General features: G+C 40.8%; 1 long non-coding RNA gene across 1 annotated transcript in view; it reads left to right on the top strand.

The window, feature by feature from the left end:
* The first annotated feature begins 341 nt into the window (after positions 1 to 341).
* The window catches only part of LOC311525751, a 280,572-nt gene continuing 260,297 nt past the window's right edge, over positions 342 to 20,616 (top strand). The window contains exon 1 of the long non-coding RNA XR_014712857.1: positions 342 to 405. This is a non-coding gene — a long non-coding RNA (uncharacterized lncRNA). The remainder of the gene's footprint in view (positions 406 to 20,616) is intronic.

Genomic DNA, 20,616 nt, shown 5'->3' with positions numbered 1-20,616 from the left:
TGGGGAAACGTCTTACCTTCCCAACACCCACACCCACCTGACACAGAGCCACATAGAATTTGGTTGTGTTCTGGCATGGAGAATACTGCACGCCTGCAGAATATGCATCCATATATAATATAGCCATTACATCCATATTACCATAATGCTGTAGCTTCAAGAGGGTTTTTTTGTTATATTCATTTTATTTACTTTTAAACCAAATCCATTTGCAGTGTGATTTAAGACTTTTCCCCCTGAATTTCATAACTTCATTAACCGCTGAAGCCAGCTTTTACTAGCAAGTGTACTTAAAACTTGTTAAACAGTAATGATTTCAGTTATGCTTTTAAGTTCAAAAAGGCTGATTTTGCTTTTCTCCAGCAGGCTTATCTGTTACAGATATAGAAGCACTGCAAGGATAAGGTGGGTTGTTTTTTCCCCTCTAGCCTTAGGTTTGTATATATGTATTTGGTTTAAATAGAAAATAGTGATTTTAATTACCTTCCTTCTCTAGGCGTAACTTGTATAATGTTGCATACTGTGAATATGGTGTCTTTCTACAAGCTTCTCTTAGGGTCAAAGCTAAAGGTCCTATAGAAAATAATGAAATCATTGAATAGACAGCTAGATGGTTTAGAATTCACTGTAGCAAATGAAGTATGCAGAAACATAATTAAGTAACTAGACATCTGAGACACATTTGGACCATAATAGTTCAGCAGGAAGCAGTGACACAATGCTATTAAAAATCATAGGTAATGAAAAATACTCTAGTTTTAATTTTTAACCCACCATAAAATGTACTGATTAACTATGCTGAAGGGGACTGGAAAGGAGTGGTCTGCTGAATTTTGACTTATTCAAGCATTACACTGGAACCTAGACAATGTATGCAATAAAAAGGTTCATATTTTCCTGAAATGGTGACAGTTGAATTTGGTAGCTAAGAAACAGTCCAATGTACGATTTCTAAGACTACAAATACATCCAATTTAAGAGAAAATAATGCAAGGGAAGAATTTCACTTTTAAATATACTTTCAAAGTGGGCAGTAAATTGGCAAAATATTTGAGCTATGAGTGCCTATGAAAACCCATCTGGCAACTTAAGGTTTTTAAATTAATGTAAAGCTTAGCCAAGCTTAACAAAAGTGGCAAATAAGAAGACAAGATGACATAGTACAAAACTAATTCAAAATTGCCAAAGCCATATCAGGAATGTAACAGGGACCTGCTGCTAGTGATCAGTGATTGAAATAATGGTATGTCAAGTCTAAGGAATATAATGAGGTAAATAATGAAGCAACACAATAAGGTTCAAATTTTGGGTTTGGTTCAGATAAATGCCCCATAAGCAGAAAACAGACTTGTTTCAACTACAATCCCAACTTCTTCAGTTAAGAAGGAATGAGAGAGAGCAGTGGACATGCAGGGCTATATACTCTCCTGCAGCTGAATGAGGAAATATCCGGGACAATATATAGCACTCCATGATGTTCAATGACAAAGTATCACAGATTTCTCAGCTTGATATTCAGCAGTGACGCTAAACTAGAGGGTTCTTTGTCAAGGCAGATGATAATATTTGGCACATGCCTCTCAGCTCTCATCACACAGACAAATTTAACTTGCTTCCCACTCACACAATGTGTTCACATTGACATGATTGTAGATTAATTACATTACAAATGCTAAGTTATGGAACTCAGGTTACAGGCAATGTTAGATTCTTTTAGCAAAATGTTCAGATTTCTAGAGCCCAGCTGCTCTTTTGACATTTATTTTCTGCTTCTCTTTGAGTCCATTAGGACACAGAGTCCAAAAGGGGAAACAGTAGAAAGGCTGACAAAGGGAACAGGGCAATTTCTTGCTCAGCCATCTTGGAGCCAAACCCAGAAGCAAGGAGGACTTGAGAAACTGACCATCTTGCTTACATGGAATGGCCCCACCTCCTGCAGCCTCAGATGTGGGGAGGTTTTGTCTGGGCCAGTAGGGAAAGAAAACCTATGGCCCCTTTAAGGATTGCCCCTTCCTTCCTCTGGGCTTGAGGACGGGACTCCTTGGCTTATGTAACACCTTTTTTTTTTCTAGCCAGCTAGCTCCCATATACCCAAGAGTGGGTTAATAAGCCCTTGCCCCCTGTCTGGTGCACCGAGTTATGCCCTTAGAAAAAGTTTCCTCCCTCCCCTACTTGTGAGAGTAGTTAGGACCAGGCTTCAGGACCTTGCCCTGATCATATTACTCACCTGGGAAGGAACTTTTCCCTTACTGCCAGATTGAGCCTGGGCTGGGTGGGTTCTTTCCTCTTCCTCTCAATGTACACCCAAGTTCCCTGGGCTGCTAAATTGCAACAACATAAATTTTACGCTTGGGAGGTGCCTAGTGCAGGTACTTGTTCAATAAAAACTCTGATTCCATGATAAACCAGCGTTGGAAGGGGATTAGGAGAAGGCTGTTCCTAAAGAAGGTGGGGAATGGGACTGGGGCTCCTTCTGTCTGGTACAGAGAGAAAACCGCACTTCCTTTCCCACTCTCTCTTAATCCTTGTGTGAGGGGAGGGCACTGCAGTCCTAGCAGCAGCGCTAGGATCAGGTTCACAGTATACAGGGGGTCTGGGAATAGCCCTCTACTAGATGGTATGGATTACAAAGAAGAAAAGCCTGCACTGGACAAGTTGCTGCTAGATAGCTCCCATACATCTTACTTAATCAAGATGTGACCTAGTTAAACTACATTCCAGGTGTCTTGCCTTCCTGTGGTGCCTAGGACAATTGCAATACTGCTTAAAAGAGCTATTTCATTTAAGGGGCTATTTGTTTGTTACCCCCACTGAAGAAAATCCTTCTTTCTTTGTAATTTTCATGTATTTTGGGAGTGCCGAAGGGGATATCAGATTGGAGGTAGCTGTGATCCTGAATCCCCCTGTATGCTGAATAAGGGCAGATAAATGTTCTGTTCAGCCGTATTTGTGTCTTATGTTAGTAGGTTTTGGGGGATTTTTTTTATTCTCCCTTTCCTGTTACCTGTGGCACTGGCCCGTGCCACACTATGCAGAGCCCTTGTCGTGTGAAAACACAGCAATATTTTAAAACGGTTTGGCAGCCTGCATAGATATCAACTGACCTGCTGTCAATGCTAGGCTGTGCTGCTGCCACTGTTGAGCTGAGCCAGCAGTGCGGGCATATGGATCAAGGTGAACAGACAGAAAGAAATTGTGAGGGAAGATGTCTGACGAAGGCAGGGAAGAAGGGAAGGGGGCCAAGACAGAAATGGACTCAGGAAGGCAGAAAACTGATGGAATATGGAAGAGGAGATGAAGGGGACATTTAGGGTATAGAGGGAGCATGAATGGGAATGCTTGGCTGGAGCAGACATTGAAGGGAGCAGGAAAAGACAGTGTGTCTTGGCCATGGTTTGTTTTATTAATCTTTTTTTATTTTAAATTTGCTGGAAATATCCTAAATCTTTAAGGGCCTGACTTAGAGAAATGTTGAGTATGTACAACTCTTACCGAGGTCTGTGGGGTCTGTGGATACTTGACTTTTGAAAATCAGGCTCTAAACACTTCACAGTTCCAGTATGGACAAAACCTCCTTGTACTACCCACCATAACCTTAAGTATGGCTGCAGGCACACAGATGTGTGCACACATTTTATAGACTTACTGAATTCTTTGGAAAGGGAGCCCTGATTACATGTGTCGCTTGAGATTTGCTAGAGCAGGAATCTCTTACCTTAGACCTTAAACACTAGCTTGATTTAAGTGCTATGGCCTAGATCCTCAAAATAGGTACTTAACCATTTAAATCAATAGGATTTGGGTACCTAAATCCTTCTGAGTATCTGGGCTTTTGGTCCCCTTCAAAAATACAAGCAGGTTTGCAAACAAAAAACTTCTTAAAGTTAAGATAAAACCTCATCTCTTTTAATAAGGTTTGTTTACAATACACCCCTCATTAAAAAAGAGTTGAGATTGAATAATCTAAAAATATAGAGAGAACAAATCCTTTAATTTCCAGCCTGATGTGAAGTAAAGGGCATTTAACGTAGTACCAACCTTTTTGAGACTGATTGAGGACTGACATGGAAGATATCATATGATAAAACTTTGATAGGTTTTCAGCCATAGGCTTTAACCTTTCTAAAGACTCCCATAGTGTCACAAACCATAAACCAAGAAAAACATTCCCTTCAACCTTCCAATGAATATAAGTTTACTTCTTCCTCTGAGCAGTCCATTGCCTTGTGTTCTGAATGTTGATCTTGTAGATGGAGTGGAGGTATTTTTAACAGGGACAGTCTTTACACATGGGTTGTACAGAACTGAGCAAATTTGTTTAATGTGATTTTTGCATCCACGAAACTTTGAATTTTCATGAAATTTAAACATTTAGGATCTCTGCCTAATCCATTGGACAGCTATGGCTTCCAGGCAAGTAAAAATGGCAGCCTGTGAAGGAGGTTAAGGGCATATGGCTTCAATCTTCCTTTGGAAGCAATGCCTCATAGTCGCAGTCTCCTAGAAGTGTAGGACCTTGAGCCATCACCTAGTCCAGCCCTGCACTGGGGCAGGACGAAGTATACCTATACCAGTGGTGGGCAACCTGCGGCCCATCAGGGTAATCTGATTGCAGGCCGTGAGACATTTTGCTGACGTTGACCATCCACAGGCACAGCCCCCCACAGCTCCCAGTCACTGCGGTTCGCCGTTCCCAGCCAGTGGGAGCTGCAGGAATGGCAGGCTGCAGGGATGTGCTGGCCACCGCTTCCCGCAGGTCCCATTGGCCAGAAATGGTGAACCACGGCCACTGGGAGCTGCGGGGGGCCGTGGCTGCGGATGGTCAACGTCGGCAAAATGTCTCGTGGCCCGCAATCCGAATACCCTGATGGGCCGCAGGTTGCCCACCACTGACCTAGACCATTTATGAGAGGTGTTTGTCTAACCTGTTCTTATAAACCTCCAATGAGGGGGATTCCACAACCTCTCTTGGAAGCATGTTCAGTACTCAACTATTCCTAGGTTTTTTTTCCTAATATCTAATTTAAATCTCCTTTCCTGTATATTAAGCCAATCACTCCTTGTTCTACCTTCAGTGGATATGGAGAATGGCTAGTTAGTATCTCCTTTATAATGGCACTTATGATATTTGAAGACTATCAAGTCTCCCCTCAGTTTTTTCTTTTCTCAAGATTAAACTGTCATTTTTAACATCTCGACATAGGTCAGGCTTTTTAAGCTTTTTATCATTTTTTTGTTGCTCTCCTTCTAGGGTGACCAGACAGCAAGTGTGAAAAATCAGGATGGGAGTGGGGGGGGTAATATGCACCTATAGAAGAAAACCACCCAAATATCAGGACTGACCCTATAAAATAGGGACATCCGGTCACCCTATCTCTTCCAGACTCTGCAATGTATCCATTTCCTGAAGTGTGGCAAGCAGAATTGGACACAGTAGTCCAGCTCAGGCCTCACCAGTACCAAATAGATCAGGACAACTCCCTCTCCATGTTGTGTACATATGACTCCTTAGAATAGTAGCTTCTTTGGAACTGCATCACATTGTAGACTCATTCAGTTTGTGATCCAGTATACCCCTCGTATGCTTTTCAGCAGTACTACCATCTACACAGTTATTCCCCATTTTGCAATTTGATTTTTTTCCTTCCTAAGTGAAGTATTTTACACTTGTCTTTATTGAATTTCATCTTGTTGAACTCGGACCAATTCTCCAATTTGTCACGGTCATTTTTAATTTGAATTCTGTACTCAAGTGTTAGCAATCCCTCCCAGCATGCTGTCGTCTGCAGATTTTATAAGCATACTCTCCGCTCCGTTATCAAAGTCATTAATGAAAATATTGAATACCACCAGACCCAGGACAGACCTCTGTGAAGACCCACCAGTTTAACAGCAAACCATTGATAACTTCTCTGAGTTCAGTTTCTAAACCAGTTGTGCACCCACCTTATAGTAATTTTATCTAGACCCCATTATAATATAATTTCTTAAGCAAAATAGGGAAATGAGTCTATGAGAATGTCCTATGGAACAATAGGGGTGAGGAAGCCCTTCTAAAGTCAAGATATATCTAGTGCTTCCTCAATATTCACTAGGCCAGTAACCCTGTCAAAGAAGGAAAATAGGTGGTTTGTAATGATTTGTTCTTGACTTATCCATGCTGGCTATTCCTTATAATCCTATTATTCTTTCTGTGCTTACAAATTGGTTGCTTAATAATTTGTTCCATATCTTTCCACATTTCGAATAGATTGACTTGTCTATAATTTCCCCAGGTCCCCCTCCTTGCCATTTTTAAAGATAAGTATTCTGTTTGCCCTTCTCCAGTCATCTCGGATCTCACTTGTAGTCTGAGTTCTCAAAGATAATTATCAGTTCTGAGGTGGCTTCAGATAGTTCTTTAAGTACCCTATGGTGAATTCAGATTCTGCCTAGCTGAATACGTCAAACTTATCTAAATGCTCTTTAACCTGTTCTTTCCTTATTCTGGCTTTTATTCCATCCCCCTTTGTGTTAATGTTAGTTAACTACTTTTTCATTCAACTACTGTTAACCTTTTTCTTCAAGACAGAAGCAAAATTGGCATTAAACACCTCAGCATTCAAGTTGTCATCTGTTAGCTCTCATTCCACAAAGTATTAGATGTACATTTTCCTTGCTCTTTCTCTTTCTCTTTTTTGCTCCACCCCTAATGTATGTAAAGAACCTCTTTATTACCTTTTATATCCCTTACTAGATGTAACTCATTTTTGTGCCTTAATTTTTCTCATTTTCCCCTATGTATTTGTGCTATTCTTTTGCATCCTTAGCAATCTGTCCATGTTCCCACTTTTTGTGGGAACCCTTTTTAGTTTTCAGGTCATCCATGATCTCCTTATTGAGCCCTATTGGCCTTTTCCTATTCTTCTTCTCTTCACATTTGAGTCATTTGCTGTTGTGCCTTTACTGATGCCTCTTTGAGAAACTGCTAGATTTCAATTCTTTTCACTTTTTCCCATGGGACCTTGCCTACCAGTTCTCTGAGTCCGTTAAAGTCTGATTTTTTTTTTCTAAGCCCGTTGTTCTTATTCTGGGTTCATTCCGTCCTTTCCTCAAATCATGAAATCATCATTTCATAATCACTTTAGCCCAAATTGCCTTCAACCTTAAGATTTGCAACCAGTTCCTCCCTGTTAAAATCAAATCTAAAATGAAACCTAGTTAGTCCTTACAACTTGTTTCAAAAGGTGGCGCCGATACATTCAAAGAACTTTGATTTTTGTTGCATTACTCTTCCAACAGATGTCTGGATAGCTAAAAGAGTATCAACTTCCATTATGGGAATGAAAGGGCCAAATGACCTGAATATACGAGGTGTTGTCCCTGTCTGGAATCTGAGAGATAAGGACTGTGAATTGACTAGTCAAAATGAATTGACTAGTCAAAATGTTCCTTATGTATATAACCATGGATTTTTATAATTCTTTACAGTACTGGTAATACTAATACTGTCTGATTCTTCTCCCACTGAAATCAATAAGAACAGACTTTAGCAATTCCAGAGGGGGGGGTGGGTGTGTGTGTGTGAGACAGAGAGAGGTATTTACACCAGGGTGGGATATCAGGGTAACATGAGGAAGGAGAAAGACAAGACTTTTTTTCACATTGAAAAATTGCATGCTTTATCATTTTTCAAATCGGAATTTTTAAAAGAGCTCAGATGCAAACTATTTCCTTTGCTCCATTAATTCTTTCCATAAAAGTATAAAAATGGTGGTCTAGATTCTCAGCTAGTATCAATTAAAGTAACTCTGAAGTCAGTGGAGCTATGCTAATTCACACTAATTTAAGATCTATTCTGATTTTTGTTTTTGTTTTTCAATACCTACTTACTCGCCATTGAAATATTTCAAAGTGGTTGGCCCAAAAATATCTTTATCGAGATCCAAAGCATTTAACAACTATCTAACTGGCTAGACACCTATAAGACAAATTAAATGAAACAAAGTATTATATTTGAAACTTAAACGTTTTTGGATAATCAGTACAATAAAAGTGCTAACAAAACTTCCTTCAAAATTATTGGTTTGATTTTGCATCTGATATTTACCACTGTTTGTGTTCCACATTTCTGTTGCTGAAGGACTGAAGAGAAGGTTTTTTCTGATCTATTATATGAGCCATATTCTAAATGCATTTGAGCTGAACTACAAAACTATCTGCTCTAATTTATTTTATTGTATCATGTTGCACAAATTGCACCAGCTAAAGATCCTAGTCTGAAAGTTAAGATGCTTCAATTGATTTTTTTTCACATCTTAATTTCTCATTCTACATCCTAGTAATAAAAATAAATTGATATAAAGGAAGCTGTTCATGTCACTACTTTTGTTTCCATTTCAGAAATATATTCAGAGTAGTGGGTAGCCATTGTTTCTCCTATTAATGCATTAACCTGTCTTGCAAAGCTTAGTTAAAGTAAGCACTATATTTAACAGGTATCAGAGTAGCAGCCGTGTTAGTCTGTATTCGCAAAAAGAAAAGGAGGACTTGTGGCACCTTAGAGACTAACCAATTTATTAGAGCATAAGCTTTCGTGAGCTACAGCTCACTTCCTCAGATGCATATCGTGGAAACTGCAGCAGGCTTTATATATACACAGAGAATATGAAACAATACCTATTCCCACCCCACTGTCCTGCTGGTAATAGCTTATCTAAAGTGATTTCCAGCACAAATCCAGGTTTTCTCACCCTCCACCCCCCCACACAAATTCACTCTCCTGCTGGTGATAGCCCATCCAAAGTGGGCTTTGTCACTTTGGATGGGCTATCACCAGCAGGAGAGTGAATTTGTGTGGGGGGGTGGAGGGTGAGAAAACCTGGATTTGTGCTGGAAATCACTTTAGATAAGCTATTACCAGCAGGACAGTGGGGTGGGAATAGGTATTGTTTCATATTCTCTGTGTATATATAAAGCCTGCTGCAGTTTCCACGATATGCATCTGAGGAAGTGAGCTGTAGCTCACGAAAGCTTATGCTCTACTATATTTAACTGTTCTTTCAACTGCCCAAGGGGTGGGCAAAACCTGCCCAGTCCTTCAGCAGCTGTGGCTGGACCAGAACTCAGTGGAACCAGTGTGGTCAGCTGCATGGGGAGCTAAGATTTGGGCAGCGAAGTACTATGGAGGGGCTCCTTGCAGGTAGGGAGCGTTTTGGGAGGGATGGTGTGGGTGAATCTGTGGAGATCCACCAGCCAGACGCACCCATAAGAGAATGAGCACAGAATCCTCGGCTCGGGGGAGGGGAGCGGGCTACTGCACAAAAATAGCTAAAGAGCAGTTGTGTGGTCTGCAGGGAGGATTCCTTTCCCAGACGCCATCAAACAGCTTTTGCTTTGTATTCTGACTGCAGGCGGCAAAGAAGTCTTGTCCCTAAAAGACACTATGCTTATTTTTACAAATGATTATCCCTGACTGTCTGTGGGATGACTAGCAGTAATCTTAATTGCTACTCAGGTCCAGAGATGCTGCCATTACTTGGTATTCTCTACCTTCCAGAGTAGTCATGGAATGTGCCCCCAATTAAATCCATGTGATGAATTTAGGGGGCAGATATGATCACTGGAAAATTCCTGCCTGAATGTTGTCTATTACTATGTTTCATGCACTACCAAGTAGTAGAAAACCTATTCAGTTATGTAAATTGGACCTTGTGGTGCCTTTTTACTTTTCTGACAGGAAGGGAATGCTGTTACTATAATAGGGTCTGGAAAATGTAGGCCTGAGTTAAGTGTGTGTGGGATGCCTCAAAACTTTAGAACGTCATACTCTCATGAACCAGGTTTGTAATCCTCCCATAGACTGAAAATTAAACTGCAGAGGCAGAAAAGAAAGGGATGGGGGACTACAAGAACTAAGTCAATGTGATGCTTCCTGTGAAAACAGAACTGATTTCTCAGGGAAGGGGTGGGTCCCCTGTTTCCTTGTATTCACTTTCCTCTCATTCCCCTATTGTGCAGTTATCTAGTTTGTAGGGCAGGCTAATTGCTTCCTCTCAGTGAGGACTGCTAAATGATTCTGAAGCTAGGGAGAAGGAAAATACCTTAAGAACTTAGGTGAAAAAGGGACCTATTCTTCCCCATCCCAATCTCTTAGCAAAGACATGTTTTTTCCTCTTACCACTTCTGAATGGGGACTTACCACATTTGGCAAGCCCTACAGTCTACTCCCCAAAAGAACTTACCACTTTTGGGGAGTAGACTATAGGGCTGTTCTAAGCTCTTGTGGGGAAAAATGAAAACAGCTCCTATTTTTCATTCTTCTGCAAAACCAAATACTCTGATACTTGGGGATCTAGATGAGGCGTTCCTGTGAAATGGATCTCAGACAGGCCAGGGCCAGCATGGTAACCTCCAATATGTATCATGGAATTGTGCTTGTGTGTTTAACAAGCATCCTCTTGTCCTCCAAGGGACATATCCACACACAGTTTTTGGCATTATTTGATGCATATAGCCTGATACATTTATAGGCCCAAGTTCAGCAAGGAACTTAATCATATGGTTAACTTTTAAACATGTAAGATGTTCATTGACTTCAATGGACTTCTCACATGCTTAAAGCTTAGGTATGTTTGGGCATAGTCCCCTATTCTGTAATCAGAGGTGCATGGGCAGATTTTGTGGCCATGTGGAGACCCATTGATGTGATTGCAGGATCAGGATTTTGAACATGGAATAACGCTATAGTGGCCATTCCAGCTAAAATGATATGGCAAACAAGTGCAGTTTTTTGTCTGACATTAAAGAAAATGTAAAGATGAAAAGAACAATTGAAACAGATTTCAATTGTTTGATGTCTGCAGCAAATCTGTCATTCCAGGAGCAAAGCTATATTGCATTTTGTATCCATATTAGTCATTGAAAAGTCCTGGGTCTCAATGTCAACAGGGGTTAATGAAAACCTCCTAGAACAACAAAGAAAAATAATTTCACTATGAAAGATTTGTCAAAATTAAGAACATAAGTGATCTCTTCAAATGGTGTGTCATGAAAAGCTTTCCAAATTTGATTTTGCATTTATTGCTAAATGACTGATTATGAAATAGATGGAACATGGCAAGCACCATATGTTTTGTTTACCTAAAGGCTCATAAATTCAGTGTCTGTTGGTCTCTCAAACATGATGTGTTAGCAGAATCCTTTCAGGAAAACAAAACCAACTACAAAGTCATCAGGTTGAAGTATTATCCCTTTCAAATGATTTTTCAACCCAATTCATTCTTTGGCTGTAAATATGAGCCAGATGCAATATAGAGTTCTGATTAATTGTTTGTCAAAATGTATGTAGCACATTGAGTATAGAGGCATTGTTGACATCTTGGGTTGCTAATGATCTGTACCCAATAGCCTTCAAAAAAGTGTATCTGTAGATAAACAATAAATCTTCCAGAAAAAACATATGTTTCAGTAAACTATGTTGTCTTATAATTGGTGATGCAAACTTCACAGTAGGACTTGAGCTGAGGTATTGTTAGAAAAGCATACATTTTTAATTCGAGACTTTTTTTACAACCCCATACCCAACTGGAAATAGCCTGTCATGAGCAGCAATGGACCTAACCCATTGGGTGAATGATGAGTAGCTTTAAATCTGGAGCAACCAGATAATGGATAAATCATGTTAAAATCGTATAAACTGTTATGTACTTACTGAGTTGACACCAAAAGGCCCTCAGTGATAAAAATTTGCTCTTACTATTTATGCCTCACCATAACCTTTTGAGGTACATAAATATTATTGGTGCCATTTTTCAGCTGGGTAAACTGAAGCACAGACAGGTTATGTGGCATGCTCAAGATGACACAGCAGATCATTGGCAGGGCAAAATGAACTAGGATATCTGGACTTAGTCCCTTAATCTGAACAGCAGCCCACTTGACTTCATAATATATAATTACACTTAATATAACATGTAATGTTGATTAATTACACACACTTGTAAAGCATAAGGTTTCTCTCTTCAGGTTTTGTTCAAACAAGTCCAGACAGCTGTTATGCACTGGTATTTCACATGGCCTTACAGGGAAGGAAAACCGCTTCAGCTGCTGTATATTGTCATAGGTGCATCCTAGTACTTATGTTGAACAGTGCTATGGAAATCTACACTGGCTCAGACTCAATTCCAGTTAGGTTAACTATCTTACTTGTGGAGGCATTCAGCGTCACTGGCCACTTTTGAAAATTTATGTGATCATCGCTTATTAGCACCGTAAACACCACCCTACACCAGAAACCTACCGACCACTGTGCCTACCTACATGCCTCCAGCTTTCATCCAGACCACACCACACGATCCATTGTCTACAGCCAAGCGATTCAACCACATTTGCTCCAACCCCCCAGACAGAGACAAACACCGACAAGATCTCTATCAAGCATTCTTACACCTACAGTACCCACCTGCTGAAGTGAAGAAACAGATTGACAGAGCCAGAAGAGTACCCAGAAGTCACCTACTACAGGACAGGCCCAACAAAGAAAATAACAGAACGTCACTAGCCGTCACCTTCAGCCCCCAACTAAAACTGCTCCAATGCATCATCAAAGATCTACAACCTATCCTGAAGGATGACCCATCACTCTCTCAGATCTTGTGAGACAGGCCAGTCCTTGCTTAAAGACAGCCCCCCAACCTGAAGCTAATACTCACCAGCAACCACACAACAGAACCACTAACCCAGGGACCTATCCATGCAACAAAGCCCATTGCCAACTGTGTCCACATATCTATTCAGGAGATACCATCATAGGGCCTAATCACATCAGGCTCGTTCACCTGCATATATGCCATGTGCCAGCAATGGCCATGTGCCAGCAATGGCCCTCTGCCATGTACATTGGCCAAACTGGACAGTCTCTACATAAAAGAATAAATGGACGCAAATCAGATGTCAAGAATTATAACATTCAAAAACCAGTCGGAGAACACTTCAGTCTCTCTGGTCACTTGATTACAGACCTAAAAGTGGCAATTCTTCAGCAAAAAAACCTTCAAAAACAGACTCTGAGAGACTGCTGAATTGGAATTAATTTGCAAACTGGATACAATTAACTTAGTTTTACTTTGTGTAATGACCCATCCACTCCCAGTCTTTATTCAAGACTATTTCCCCATGTTTATTCCCCACCACCACCACGCTGTTCCTCAGACGTTCTTGTCAACTGCTGGAAATGGCCCACCTTGATTATCACTACAAAAGGTTCTCCCCACCCGCTCTCCTGCTGGTAATAGCTCACCTTACCTGATCGCTCTCATTACAGTGAGCATGGTAACACCCATTGTTTCATGTTCTCTATGTATATAAATCTCCCCACTGTATTTTCCACTGAATGCATCCAATGAAGTGAGCTGCAGCTCTTGAAAGCTTATACTCAAATTTGTTAGTCTCTAAGGTGCCACAAGTCCTCCTTTTCTTTTAACTTCATGTAATTATTTCTCTACTCATCTTAGGTTGTTTGTAATTTGTGCATTAAAACTAGTTTCCTGTAAAAATAAAAAAAAACCCATTTGTTCATATGACAGTTAATTTGAGGGATTTTCTAAGGGACAGAAGAAGAAAAAACCATAATGTTCTAAATATTAAATAAAAATGTTTCTTGGTAATGAGCAATATGCATATTTGTGTGGGTTTATAAACTGTCACCATTTGCAGCAAATTATCCTTCACATTTCCTCCACTACACATTATGCAAAATCCCCATACTCCATGCACACAGTGTTGCAGCCCTGTCAATATTGTGCACAAGCAGGGATATATCATCTCGTGGTATTTTAAGCAGTCTTGCTGACTTTAAAACTTTGCATCATGTACACTTATGTTAACATACGTTTAAATTAACGTGTTAGAGGAAAGGGTTATTTATTTGGGGGGATTGTTTGGCTGAGTTGTGGGTTTTTTGTTTTTGTAAACCCTATTTATTTATCTTAATTTCGAAGAACGTTTGTTGGTTGCCATTAGCTGCATTTTATTTGGACCATTAGCCGCTGCATTGGATGCAGCGTTGGATAGTTTTTTTGTTTTTTGTTTAAGGCCAAAAGGGACCATTATGATCACCTTGTCTGACCTGCTGAATAACATGGTCTAGAAAATTTCACTCCGTGATTCTTGCACCTAGCTTAATAACTTCTGGTTGAACTAACAGAGCATATCTTTTAGGAAGACAGCCTGCTGGGATGCTTGGCCCCTCTAGCATCATTCCCAGGAGCTCGTTTGCCATGTTTGCCAAATGCTGCCATTCAAACTGGAGGTTTGTCTCTCTGCCTTATAGGGTTAGACTTCAGCACCCACAAGGCATTCCACAGCCTTAAAATATTCCGTCTAGAGTGTTACAAAACATTTGAACACTCATTTGGTATCCTAACATTCACATACATGAGTGAGCATGTGTTTCACTTTCTTCTGTTTAAACTTCCAACAATACATAATCTTATTGTGAAAAATACACTGTATCAACTTTGGAGGAAATGTTGTGTTGTTCTGGCGCAGGGCAACTGCTGTTCACGTGCTACTGTTATATAAGACAGTAGTATGTTACTGTGTCAGTGGGCCCTCTCTACTGGCCCAGTTTTTCCTGCAGTTCAGCACCTGGACACATGCTCAGTAGTGTGATATATTGTTTCATGCTTGCTTGATTTTAGATGTTTGAAAGTTGCAGTGTGGCTTAAAGCAGGGGTTTCCTGCCTCTGGGTCATGACCCCCTAGTAGGGTGCCAAGAAGCCTGAGGGTGTTAGGAAAATAAATCTGCCTTTACTTTCCAGTCCCAACTTGTGAGTCAGAGTTGGTTTTGTTAGTCAACTTGCTAAGTCAAATATAAATGCATTTGTTAGTATTACTATTATGCACATGCTTGTTACAACAAGCTTATAATTAGGGCAATTAAAATACATCTTGCTTTGTAATACTCCTTTTCTTCCTTCATTCATTCACCTTGAGGTTTGTGTCTCCAATATTGGGTTCAAAGCACTTTACCCCGTTTTGAAAATTGTTCCAACAATTGATTCATTTTAAATAGCAAATGTTAGTTACAAAATCTACGAACATACCATACACGTTCAGTCAGAAGATGGAGGAGAAAAGGACTATTTAGGGCAAAATAGGATTCCATGTTCTCTCCAGTCGCACAATATCTGTTGCTGTTCTCTGAAACCCCACAAGCTTTTTTGTTTTGGGATGGCTAGAACTGAACATGATCAGCCGGATCTTCAGATGTAGATTGGTGTAGCTCATTTAATAGCAAGGAACGTAGGCTGTTGGCAAGTGGCCATTATGAGGGGTGGTCACCCAAGAGCTAGAGAGAGAGAAACTCTGACATCCCTTCATGATAGTAGTCTTTTATGTATGTGCCCCCACACTGAACTAACCCTTTGCACACAAAAAGTTATGTCTAATTTGCTGTCCAGCATGACCCATTGAGTCTCCCTTCTTTATTACTGCTGTTCAACTCTCTCTCTGTCTCTCATTGATTACATGAATTTCCACATTTTCCCCATATGTATTACTCTACATTTTAAAATTATTTCTTTACTTATTTCTACACACTGTAGATCAGCAGTTCACAAACTGTCCAGTACTCTTTTTTTCCCTCATATATTTCCAGAATGTGTAAATCACAATATATGTTCTGTCATGAAGCCCTGCTGATTGATGTGGCTCTACTTAAACATTTAAGGGACTTTTTGAACTACCAATAGGGAATTGCCCATGTGGATGGTAAGCAGCACAGATCCACTGGTTCTACTAAGATACTCTTAACATGAAATATTTTGCAATACTGTATTATGTATTTCTCCTAATTGTTCAGTATTGGCAAACCTGATCAGTAGGGAGTTATTTCCATGCAATGACAAATGCTAATTTAATTGAAGGGGAAATGACTTTGCAGATTTATAAGGCTAAGAATCTGCATGAGTGCCTTTAATTAAATTCATTTTTCTGCATAGGCTCTTGTCATTTCAGATATTCAAAAAAACTACATGTGTTACAACTCCTCCTATACTGGTTTTTCAATTTATTTGCAAGGCTTCATTTAAACAGATGTCAGCTGCCTGCAAGCACCTGATGAGGTTGCAGTTATTCCAAACATGACATGGAAATAAAAGTTAGGAAACTAGAGAGGCAATTTCTATTTTTATCCTATGATTTTATAATATCCTACAGTTAGTTATCACTATAGCAGGTAAGAAGATACCCTAACAAATAGGATAATTAAAGTAAAAGCATAATACTGAGGGCCAGATCTTTGGACATCTCTAAGTGCCCTTTGTACCTCTCCAGTGGCATAAAGGGTATTTAAAACTTCTTTAAGCAGGCCATCAAGGATTACATTGGAGAGAGCTCCTCAAGTGGTATATTTAAAAAAAAAAAAGTAGGGACTGGAAGTCTGTGGGGTAAAGTGATCAGAGCAATGTGAGAGAAGAATCATTTGACTTCCTGAATGATAGATTGAAGAGGAGATAAATGAGAGCTGGAGAAAATGGATGTGATAGGCCAGATGACAGAAGTCAGCTGTGGAACAGTATATTTGCTTATGGAGAAGGAAAGATGGATTTTAGAAATATTCTAGCTGGAAAAATGACAAAACTTGAGAGCCTGACTCTGAGGGGAGAGAAGATAAGGGGCAGCTTTGAAGTTGTGTGTTGAGTGAAAAAAGATAGTGGATGTGTCTGAAACCACCCCTGTATTCACACCCTGCACACTACTGCAGTATTTTTTTTGTGCAAAACATGCCTTTCATTTAAAAGCTAATAACACATTAATCAGTATTCTTGTGTAATGTATATACAAAATGCAAATTAAGAGTTATGAACATAAACTGAAATTATGACTATAATATGTTTACCAGACAAGATGGGGATGGGAAAAGGAGGGCAAACCAGTTTCTCAGAGACAAAGGATAAGCTAATGCCTCTAGCCAGGTGTCAATAAAGTTGATTGGCAATCACCTGTAAAGTGGCCATTCTTTGGCAAAGAAGTTGGGCAGGAACAGATGGATCTGCATTTTAGAAAACCGTATAGAAGAGTGGTGGGCAATCTGCCGCATACAGCCCGTCAGGGTAATCCACTGGCGGGCGGTGAGACAGTTTGTTTAAATTGACCATCCACAAGCATGGCCACAGTTCGCCATTCCCGGCCAATGGGAGCTTTGGGAAGCGGCAGGCCACTAGGATGTGCTGGCTGCCACTTCCCACAGCTCCCATTGGTCAGGAACGGTGAACTGCAGCCACTAGGAGCTGTGGGCGGCTGTGCCTGCAGATGGTCAATGTAAACAAACTGTCTCGCGGCCTGCAGATTGCCCACCGCTGGTATGGAACCTCGTTCACTGTGAGACTCCATGTCTCCTTCCTCACTGCTGGAATGAATTTTAACTAGGGGTAACCCTCAGGAAAATGCATTTCAAAGGGTGACTGGACTAAAAGTGAGGGGCAAAAACACTCCAATTCATCTTTCATCTAAAATGACAAGGGAACCAGCCCTTTGACTTTGCGGGGAGATCCAGACTTGTGAACTTGGTCAGCTCTGTTTGTGGGAACGTGGTAAGAATTTTACCTTTAACCAAGTCTAGTTGGTTAAGTTTGAGCTATTTGAAAGTGTTTTATCTGTGTGGTTTTTGTTTTGTTTTTTTTTTGTCGCCATTTCTGACTTTAATACTCAAAACCTCTCTTTGTAGTTAAATAAACGTGCTTCATTTTTAATCTAAACTAATCCAGTGTTGTATGTAATCTGACCTGTTTGGTAACTCTAGTTAAAACAGCCAACTGTTGAATATTGAGGCTTTACATGGGCACTGACATTTAACATCGGCACTGTCCAGAACACACACTTTGTAGAAACATTGAGAATGGGAGTGTGTGGTGGGCCACCCTGCAAGTAGTATCCAATGCTGCTGGAAGCCCCAGAGTGTGACTGGAGTGTTGCTGACAGGCTGCTGAGGTCAGAGTTGCTGGACCAGTGTTGCAGCTATACACAGACACACATGGACTGACCTGCATGCTGTTAGGTTGTTTGCGAATGGCCCCTCTTGGGAACTACAACTGCAAAGTATTATGATGCACCCAAAGTTGTGGGGCAGGTGGTAACAAGTGAGGGGTTGCCTTCTGGATTGCACCCCAGCATCTGACAGTGGAGTTGTCAACCACAATGGAGAAAAAGAAGAGGGTTCAGTAGGAGAGATGAAAGTTCAGTTTTTGCCACGATATTTTCCAGCAGGCAGCATGGCCCACATGAGAGATGATAGTTGAAGTGAAATAATAGTGGTGTCTGAGAGACGCTAGAAGATGTATTTTCATATACAATGAGCAAACCATGTACTTCAGTGATTACTTAGTTCAGCTTATCTTGTTTGTTTTTTTTTCTGGAATCTAATGTCTCCATGAGAGAACATAATCCTTGCTGACCTTTTACAGGCTGCAATAACTTTAAGAACAAAATGGCTGCTCAACTTTGCTGCACAGAGTTCTTAGAAAAGTAAATGTACAGTATACAGAAAACAAAAGGCGCCACAATATTGTAGCCACACTGCAAGGAGACAGGGGCCTTACCCAAAGCTCTCATTGAGTTCAGTGGTCTTTGGATCAGGTCCATGATGTGAAAGGCAAGATGTACTGTGTTAATGTCAGAGGAAAACCAAAGAAGAGAAGTGATGCTGATGCTACCGTGCTGCCAGAGTTATGAAAATAGCAGTTTCAGGCTGTGTGCATTGAGCCGTATGAAGCCCATAGGAGCCTTATTTTGAATGATGCTCCTCTTTCCCCAGACTCAGGAAGTCAAGGTCCAAGGGGAACATCCTGCTAACAGCTGCAGACTCATGCTGTGTAGAGGGGCAATTGGATGGAGCCCTGTAACAGCTTTACTTTACTTTAAAATCTTGCCTCTCCTAGTGGAGGTATTTCCAAAAGGAAACCAGTTGGCTGCTACAGTCTCTGGGTGTGGAGTGGCAGCTGCACAAAGCTGTCAGTAAAAGCACAGAATAACGATGAAGTGGGTTTTTAAAAACAGGTTATCTTACTGTCTGTCAGAGGGACAGGAAATTGTAGCCAGTTAAATACCTCTAAAATGCCTGCTCCGTCTAGTGTGGAAATCTGAAAAGAGGCCCAAAAAACAGGTGGAGGTGATAAAAATCTTAGTGAAGTCAAAGGATAGCTAGCATTGATGTGTTAATACTCACTGTTTATCTAAGGAAGGACAAAGACATCAAACTGAAGATAATCACTACATATTATAAACTTCATTTCACATGAGAACCAGATATTTTAATTTGAATGGAAATAAATATTCATACCATCTTTTTTATAATGTGAATATTCTACAATAAAACCTGTTAACAGCTGCAATTGGAACTCCATTTTTTGGCCTTTATAACAGGTGGCCACCCATACCGTGTTAACCAAATAGCCATTCAAACACGAGTCATTCCTCATGCATTTTAATGAGTTACAAATGCACAGCGGGGCTAAAGATGCATTGTCTTATGTAGTGCCCCTCTCCACCCGGTTACCTTCTTTAATGCCAATCTGCTTACAGGTTTTGATGGACAGGTCTGGGTTCTTCTGGATTCCGCCATCCACTCAGGGGGGTGTACCTTCTTTCTTTTTTCCTATGAATTTATTTGGCAGTGCCTCCACCCCCTCACTCCTTCCTGGCAGAGTCACCAGGGCAGCTTGGGAGGAAAATTCTAACCACGGGTAATTCCCACTTACTTGCCAGATAGTTGGAGACTTCCAAGAAATAACACAAACACACACACTATATTCAACACAATTATATTAAACAGGAGAAATGTAACAGGGTAAAACACTATTTTTAGGTTCACTGGTGCCCACGCTGATAATATCGGTGTCTTTCCCCAGTCATGTGACTTGATTGTAGCAAATGTAAGATTGGTCCCATTGATACATGTACTTTGTTGGGACCCTTGGTGACCTATGACCACAAAATTCTTCTCTGCAGTGGTTTAGCAGTGTAGCTGACTGGGTTCAGTACAGCTCAAAGGACTCACAAAGGGAAGAAGGAGGTAAATTGCTCCACAGGTTTAATATGCAGCAGGTTATAAAATCTCTAAACCCTTACTCCCTGGTTTGAGGGCACAGTTCAGGGAGTAAGGGGTCCCCAAAACAAATTCCCTGATTGACTAAAAGATGATACATTTACAAACTCCATGAATGACTCTGGACTCCTCAGTCACTGCAGAGGGGCTGATCTCTGCTGGCACGAATCCTCTTCAGGCAGGAATTAGGCTGCTTCAGTCCCAGGATTTCCCCTCTCCACAAAGAGGTGCAGGGCTCAAAGTGAAGATCACACAGCTGTCCTAAAATCCAAACTGTAGTCTTCTAGCCCAGCACACACACACACCCAGGCAGCAGCCCTGAACTAGCAGACAGAGCAGAGCTAACCATGTGGTGGTTGGTCTCACCTAGGGAGCTGGAGGGCTAACTCAGCCTTGCTGGGAAAGTTTAACAGCAAAACTCTACAAACTGGAAATCATCAGTGGAGAAGGAAAAGCCCAGCTGAGGGATCTTGCTTTCAGGTCCATAGAGGCCAGTTCTCAGGGGGAACCCTCCATACAGGCCTGGGCCT

The sequence above is a fragment of the Lepidochelys olivacea genome, assembly GCF_965140295.1.
Source record: "Lepidochelys olivacea isolate rLepOli2 genome assembly, chromosome: 9".
Lineage (NCBI taxonomy): Eukaryota > Metazoa > Chordata > Testudines > Cheloniidae > Lepidochelys > Lepidochelys olivacea.
This window is presented reverse-complemented; position numbering and strand designations above follow the sequence as displayed.